The 9,065-nt window shown below is 31.7% G+C and overlaps 1 pseudogene; it reads right to left on the reverse strand.

Annotated features, from left to right (window-relative positions):
* Positions 1 to 1,810: 1,810 nt before the first annotated feature.
* On the reverse strand, positions 1,811 to 6,562 carry LOC139506910 (uncharacterized; annotated as a pseudogene).
* Between the last annotated feature and the right edge of the window lie 2,503 nt (positions 6,563 to 9,065).

Consider the following 9,065-nt stretch of genomic DNA (forward strand, 5'->3'; position numbering starts at 1 on the left):
TTTGGAATAAGGGAAAGGAGGATGTGAAAAAAAATTGGGAGGGCGGGGGGTGGGGGGGGGGGGGGGGGGGGGTTCAATTTTTCTCATTTCAGATTTCATAAATAAAAAGAAAATTTCTTCAAACATTTTTTTGAGAGGATTAATATTCAACAGCATAGTGAATTGCTCAAAGGCAAAAACAAAATTTAAGTTCATTAGACCACATTCATTCTTGGTCAGAAACATATGCTGTGTCAACTATTTAATCACAATCCAAATTTAGAGCTGAATCCAGCTTGAATGTTGTGTCCATACTTGCCCCCACCGTTATTGGTTCAGCCTCTGCGGTCGTATAAAGCTGCGCCCTGCGGAGCATCTGGCTCATAAAGCGCCGAAGCGCTTCATTCTAAAATGTGCACACGGTCAACGCTTTTACAACCCTATGAAGTTACAAAAAGAAGCAGTCAATACTTATAATTACATTTTTTAGCTAGAGTAATGAAAAAACTATTTTTATAAAGTTATTAATTAATTTACCAGTGCGCTCCTGTCATCATGAAAGATAAGTTTTATTGTGTAATGAAGTTGTTTAAAGAATAACGCGAGATGTGCAGTTAGCAAATCAGAATAACGTATTATAATGAAACATACATATAATGTAATTATTTACATTAAATATTCACTAACTGGCCTTTATACATATGTGTATTTAGTAATGCATGTAATGTAAACTCATATTTACCAATAAGTATTTTTTTCATTGTGTTTTATAAAATGATGCCTAAATATGATGTTGTGAATTAAAACACAGCATCTCTTCATTTCATGTAATATTCATTTAATTTAAAAAATCTTTTCTTTTATTTAAAGCAAGAAATTTCAGTCCTTTTTCTTTTAATTTGTTTGTTTTTTTAGTACATCATTCATATAGTGCATGTTTATATTAGCGTAACAGTTTTTGTGTCAATTGGTCAAAGGTTAAGGTCACTAAAAAAAGAAATCAGTTTGGAAAAATGGTTTCTGGATGGTAACTTTAGTATTTGAAATATTATTTCAATATGTGTGCAAGTCGTGGTTCATTTAATATTTATTAGCAGTGCAAGCTTGTACTTGTTTGCCTCTCCGAGTAAGGCACGAGTGTAAACTTTGTAGAATTCATGGAAGAATTGTTACATTGACATATCAAAGTAAATTATTATCTAAGTAACAGTTGTGATTTACTAGATTTGAATGTCTTAAAAAAACAAAGTGGAGGGTATTCAAAGGATTGTAAATATTATTAAATGTTATGCTCTTTTCGGTACGCTTGTATTGTTGGTTGCTGTCTAATTTTTAGTATTTTTTTCACAGCTTATTCATTTATCCTCATATGTTAAATTAGAAAATATATTTGAATGAACATGAATATTCATGAATTCCTTAATTTACATTTAAATACTAAGTAAAAAGTACAAAATTCAGGGATTGAAAATAATTCTTGAAGATTTGAAATTATTCAATGCGGATTTAAAAGACATAAAACTTTATGCATTATTGCATCATAACTAACAAAATTTCACTCCACCCGTAACTGCAAATTAATTTTCTTCAATGTTAATTTCCCGTCTTCTTTTCTTCTTTATTTAACATGTCACTTGATCTCCATCTCAATACAGGCTGATTGATAAACTCGATTACTTCCTCATTTCTCCTTTCTTTCATTCATTTTCATAGCTGTCAGTAAATATTTTTAAGTTCCCTATATACAGATAATATATTAGTACTAATTAAGTGAGAAAGTAAAATATTGATTGATGACTTTTAAAATTCATACTTAATTAAAAAGATATCTTCATTTCATGCAGTTGGCATCTGTTCTTTGTTTATTCCCAGAATAGCATCCCACCCATAACTGTCCCTTGGTGTCAATATCCATTGTCGTAGGATATATAATCCCCAGATTCTTCATACCTTTACATGCGAGTACATCTCCCACTTCGGACAAGACGTATAAGGAATGGTTGTTAACATCAGTCACTATAACATGACCTATTGATGTTGTAACTATATCTAAAGGATTAAATGGTTTATTCCCTGGATTGACTTGAGACTGTCCCTGATAGATCCATTTAGTCTGTCCTACCTTGTCCAAAATAACCACCCTCCCTTCATCATAAGCTGTACTATCTATAACCACTATGTCATTTTTAACATTAGATGTAATTCTAGCAGGGGTAGTGAATAGTCTCTGTTTATGTTTATCATACTCATATGATTGTTTTTGTTTTCCATCTATCCCAAAGATTATAACTTGCCTACAGCTCTTGTTTGTTAGGGTGTAAGTAGCACCCCTCTCCATGACACCCAGTATGATCTCTTTATGATAATTGACATGTATACCAAGGGGATACAATGGTGATACATTCAGGAACGGTTTGAATTCCCCTGTCTTTGTTCTTAACAAACTGACATCAGGACTGCTATGCAAAGACAGAAGAATATCATTATTGTCTGTTTGTGACATGTCGTTAACTTTAATTGAAATATCTTTAACAATTTTGATTGTATCATCAATGTCTATTTTATGCAGAGTAGATTTAATAAAATCAGAAATCCAAGCTGTCTTGCCATCCTGTATTACAACTTTATTCACCGTGTTCAAATCTGTAGTATATATGTTGCATACGTCTAAGTTTACGTGTGACAATCCCGTTGGTAGCTTAGTTTTTTTAAGTGATCCAAATAAGTTTGAAATGTTCTTCAAATTGTAATAAGCAGGAATCAAATCTTTTGTGTCCTCAGGAAAGGCATTAAAAGGCGCGTTCGGAATGTCTTTTTTACTGAACTCTTGATAAGCACTGAACACCTGAGCTGCTTGATTTGATTCTAATACTTCTTGTATATTGCTTTGATTTTTAAGCAAAGTTTCCTTCACTTCTTCTATTTGCTTCACTTTGTCTGTGATAGATTTTTCTATTTTTTCACTTTCACTTCCCGTTTGTTGTCTCAGTGATTCAGCATATTGTCTGACTTCATCTATAATCAACTTTTCTTGTTGATCAATTTTCTGAACAGATTCTGTGTGAAAATGTTCATATTTGGTTTTAAAATCCTGAACTTTACTGCTTTCAATTTTACAAAGTGTGAAATTGTGATTTTAGTTTTTAAGTTCACTCTTTTTTTCACTGCAGACTTTATCGATTGAGTCTAAGTCATGTTTTCTGTGGGAATCAGATATGCATTCTGGACATACAAGTACGTCACATGTTCTGCAAAACATGCAATTCAACTTCCTCTTGTGAATCTGACAGGGAATATTGTCAGTAATAATAGTTTGTTCAAGCTCAGTTTTCGCCTCTGCACTTTTGACATCAACAATGTCATGTGTGAGAACTTTTAAATGAATTTTCTTACATTTGTCGCACATTAGTGTATTGCATTGTACACATTTCCATTGAATGTTAGTGTCAGTTTCACACAGCTCACATGGTTTGGGTATTTGTGCTCGTCTTATAGATTGGGAAAATGCCATCTTGATTTTAAATGCACCTAGAAAAAACATAAAGATATTTTATTTTGAAGTGAAACTGTGAAAATGGTTTATCCATTACTTTTGATTTTTTATAGAATGCAGACAAATACAGTCAATTCCTTGTCATTTGTATTTTTGAATATCAAAGGTTTCAGGGAAAATCATTTGAGATTCTTTGAGAGGGGGTAGAATTATTTAAAAAAAAAACATCGGCCTAGTATAAACTGAAAAGTAATTATTTTGTCAAGACAGAATAAAGGATTGTTATAAAATGCAGGACAGTTAAGGATACAAATTGTGTACAAAAGTGAAAATAAATTTCCTCCGCGTCATAGGCATAGAAAATAAAGCTTATGTAGCAACAGATGTGAAAAAGAATTTTTTGGAAAAAATATTCCCCGTCCCCTAACCCACAGCATATCAAACAATCATAACTATAAGAAGATGTGGTATGATTGTCAATGAGACAACTCTCCATTCAAGTATCATTTTGTAAAAGAAAAATCATTATAGGTCAAAGTACCCGTCACCAACACCTAACAAAGCGCATTGAAAAATAACTAGTGTGAAACAATTCATACGGTTTAAGCAACGGTCCTAATCTATATAAAAACGAGAACCGAAAAACACCTATAAACCAACAAACGACAACTACTGAACACCGGGTTCGCAATATCTCCATATTATTCAGAGATAGATTATTTCAAATCGGTTATTAAAACCATGTATCAGCGCTCATTATATAGGTATGATCCTCTTAATGGATTTTATAAACAGGAAACTGAAATATCTCTTTCAGAACAATATCCTGCCAAATAAATCAATTCATCTGAAATGGAGAAAAACTTTCAGAATTCTCACCTATCATTTTATTGACGAAAAGGAAATTGAAAAGACACGTCTTAACATTGTTATTTACAGGATTGAAACAGATACTTTCTATTCATTATTTGTTATAGACATATCATATTCTCTTGACCTTTCTAGACTGTCCAATTATTTGACAATTTTATGAAGTTTTAGGATTTTGACTTTTTCTTTGAGCATTGTAACAATATTCTTTTTGAGAACCATTAACACGTGGTAAGATTGTTTGCAATCATGGCTATGGGTTGTTGACCATTTTATTCCGACATTTTGATTTGACAATTTTCTTGGGATTTATGGGATTATGAGTAATTTTAAGACTTATTTTGAGTATTTTCACAATTACGCTTGTGTATACCTCATACCATTTGACTGATATATCTCATACTATATAATGTTATATGCAAACTTTTACAGTTTACCATATTGTTTATTGATTTTCATCTAAATATTCTGATATGAGTTATGAAACTTTCACTATTGTTTGGGGCTGGCAGTTTTAAGAATTATATATTCTGACCCCAGTAAAATATGAAATAAATAATCTAGCTTTACCACATTTCAAAATAGATTTTACTGATTCGAAGTAATCAAAACATTCTAAATATTGTTCAAACATTTTTGGCCACTTTACTTGTAAAATTTACAAGGTATAGGGAGTGTTGATGCCTTCAAACATATTAAACACAGCCACATTGTTTTTGGTTCTAGACCACAATCAATGACCAAGCTTTTAGTTGTCTATGATTATAGTTCCCTTTAAGTAAAGTATTTTTTTTATTTATATTTTTCTTTCCCTTATCATTCATTTCTTAGTTTTGTTTTCTGAGGTGAAAAGGAAAGACCAGAGGTGGAATTAATTTTTGGATGTTGTATTTTAAATGGTTTTGATATGAAAAGAGTGATTATATCAAGCGTAAAATGTAATATATACAGTTGACTTGACATCTCTTGACTTGTCCAGAGGGGTACGGATGATACTGACTAAATGCGTAATATGCTATATTTCAATCATTCTGAAAGTTAATTGGACATATGTTTGAACTTGCACTAGGCCAATACACACACAAAATATTTGACAAAAAGACAAGGTGAATTTTGGAAATAAACAAAAGGTATAAGAACTAATAGAGGAATTTAATTGTGGTCTGTGGCCTAATAGTGCCTTTCCAAAGTCAGGAACTGTAGTTCTGTAGTTCTTGTCGGGTCATATCTGTCATTTTTGTTTTTTGTAAATTGTTTTGTTACAAACTATGCCGTTATTTTTTCTCATTGAATGTTTTATGTTAGTCAATATATTGTATTGTTTTTTCCATTGTTGATGATTATACGGTTGCCAATAATGAATGATATCTACTGTATTGAACGTTTGTTCATAGTTGTCTCATTGGCAATCATACCTAGTCCTTTTATTATGTTAAATGTATTAAATAGTTACATATAATCCAGAAAAAGCACGTTAGAGGACTATAGAAGCCTAAAATGTTTAGCTGACTATTTTATTTTTATTTGTTGAAGTATTGTCAGTGTAGGATTCAAAGGGTCTTACACACTTCCCTTTTTGACAAAAGAAAAATATAATGTAATATAATTGTCAACAGCTTAATTTGTATCGCTATAACTACACATATTTTCCAATTTAGAAAAATAATAAACCTCCTTTTCTAGGACACTGGATGTGCCCATGATTGTTTTGCTATTATATTTTCAAATAACAGTAAAATCGAAATTCTACACTTCATTTTAACAACTTATTAGTTTGATATTTTATATATTTCCAGACAAAAAGGGAACACGTTAAATTACCTAATGGGATGATTATGAGGGGGTAGCAGTTTTTGTGTCACTTTTTTTCACAAACAGAAAATGGATTCTCTGTACCCTTTCAGTTGAAAATACATATTCTGACGTTATAAAATTTGCCTCCCCCTGAATTACATGGAAATTCCTTAGCACTATAGGTGATACATGTATTCCCCTATTCCTTGTTGCTATGTGACCTTGTTCCCTTTTCAGCAAATTGTCGGCTGTGTGTTCAAATACGAACTTTATATTACTATTTTGTAAATCCGTATTCTTGGCACTATCAAATGAAAAAAAAGTTTTATCGCTCCATACCTTTTTTTGACAAAAAACCTCTTCAGCTCATCGTAAATAACGTTTCGACATTTCTCCCATGACACCCTATCAATCAGGAATTTAAAAAAAACTGGTTTAAACTTAATACAGGTTAAAAAAATATAATATGTAAAACACACGTCATACCTATGAATACACATATACCTGTAGTTTGGGTATCTATTTACAATAATTGTACCACAGTAGAGATATTTAAATATTGATTATCAGTTTTAAAATAGCACGAATCAGATGTTGTTTTTGTTAAACAAACATGACGCATATTTCTCTATCAATTTAAAAACTGTTAAAAGGTATTAAAAGTGCTAGAATTGAAATTTCTCCTTAAAACCCATAGGAAATACTCTACAAGAAAGACTTACATGTCAATGCACTGTTACATTATGTCTCCATATTTACACTAAAAACCTGTATTACTCAATTGTGTTAAAAAGCTAATAAAATTAATTTACCATATCAAGGTGTACTGTACATGTAATTACTATGCTTCTTTATACCTTCTTAGTACCGGTACACATTTTTGTTCAAATATATATTACATCATTGTTATATATGAACCATTAAATGAATAAAATTCACACAGCTGTATGTTTATTTTTCAATTCTTATTCTTCATTTTTCCTTAAATGTTTAGCTTATAGAAAGTAAACCATGCAATGTATATACCAGGGGCTCAGCATCAACATTTTTAAATTATTACGATCTTGGTAGAATTACAAGTCCAAATAAATTTGTAAACAAACACAAAAAGAAAACACATAACAGTGCCATAAAAAGAATTTGACAGAACAAATAGTTGTTACAAATATATACATGTAACAATGGTAACATTGCTTAATTCAAATGTCATTATAGCATTATTCACATGTCATTATGAATCAATTCAAACAAACTACTGTATGTTTTCAATCCAATCGAAACACACATATTTTATTTGTGGCGTATTTCTGTCATGTAATGTTGTCATTTAGCAGTATATTCAACATTGCCATAAAACGCGAGATTTGGTTAGCCACATAACGGTTACCATGTCCTGTACCATGTCAGGAATATGGCAGTTGTAATCTAATAGTTCGTTTCTATGCATGTTGCATTGTCGTTTTGTTGCATTTAGTGTTTCTGTTGCTTTTTTGTTTTCCTCTTATAGTTTGTTTCCCTCGTTTTAAGTTTGTAACCCGGATTTGTTTTCTCTCAATCAATTAATGACTTTTGAACAGCGTTATACTACTGTCTTTATTAATCTTTTATTTTAACAGACACGTAATTGTGAGATTAATATGGACTTTATATTTTGTACCCCATGATAAAACCCATTTCTGATCAAGTTTGAAGCTCATTAGAAATCTAGCTTGTTGCTTGTTTCCTTGCACACAGTCATTTCTCTATTCTCATATAAACACTTGCGAAATCTCATTGGCACATGTCATGATTTTGATACATACTCTTCGCGATTATCATACGTACACTTTACAATTCATGTAAATATACACACTACCGAATCTCATATGTACACTTCCTGAATCTCATACGTAAATATCGTCATCAACAACACAGAAACTATTCTAGAGAAGTTTGTATATGAGAATCGAGAATTGTGCATATTAGTATTGAGAAGCATGCACATGAGAATCCAGAAGTGCACATATGAGAATCCCGAAGTGTCCGTATGGATATCATGAAGAGGTTATACAAATTGTAGGCTCAGTTTTTTCATTTTTTTTCAATTATATTTTTTGAAGGATGATAATAATGACGATGAGCATAGTGCTGATGCCTTAGTGACACAAATTGTCTTAGCTGTAGGTTCCATAACTACATTCCTAGCCATTGTCATCTGTATATTTGTCTGTTGTCGACATTCCAGATCCTTAATTGTGATTCGGCATCTGACAGATCATCTCCAAAAACTGTACAATCAGAGATGGCAGAAGGAGAGTTAACTCGTATAGATTAACTCGTATAGATTATCTGCCGTAACTTGACAGTTTGGCTGGAGAAACTATTTAATTTCAAAAGATTCTCATGATAAATAAAATAAATCATCTTAAATATTTAACTGCACATCAGACAAAACCACCACGTAAGACTATCCTCCAAATATCATCAAAATATAACTCACCTAGGCCAAAGGCAGTTGCAGTCCTAATTACACCTTATATAAGAAAGCAAGATTTTGATTGGTTGATAGCCAGTGTATTTTTCGCATATTCTAATATGTTTTCCTCATTTCAAACGAATTTGCCTGTTTTTCACCACTGCCGGTGAATTTGCCTCAAATACCATGGTATTTGCCATTTTGGATATTCCTTTTTTACCCTCGCGAGCAGCTTCCCGCCAAAAGATTTCGGATATGACGTTACATAATGAAAGCGAGCTAACGCGTATTAGAACATGTATGATTCCCGCGGTTCTATAATAATATCCACTTATACCCTAAATTATGCATAAACATGTTTATGAATTGCAGCTTGATAGTATTTATCTGCACATGTGCAGAGAGTTTCAACCCAAATCTATTCGGTGTAATTAAACAGATATATCATGTTATGGAGGGGTATTTGCGAAAAAT

Source organism: Mytilus edulis, unplaced genomic scaffold, assembly GCF_963676685.1.
Source record: "Mytilus edulis unplaced genomic scaffold, xbMytEdul2.2 SCAFFOLD_2082, whole genome shotgun sequence".
Taxonomy (NCBI): Eukaryota; Metazoa; Mollusca; class Bivalvia; order Mytilida; family Mytilidae; genus Mytilus; species Mytilus edulis.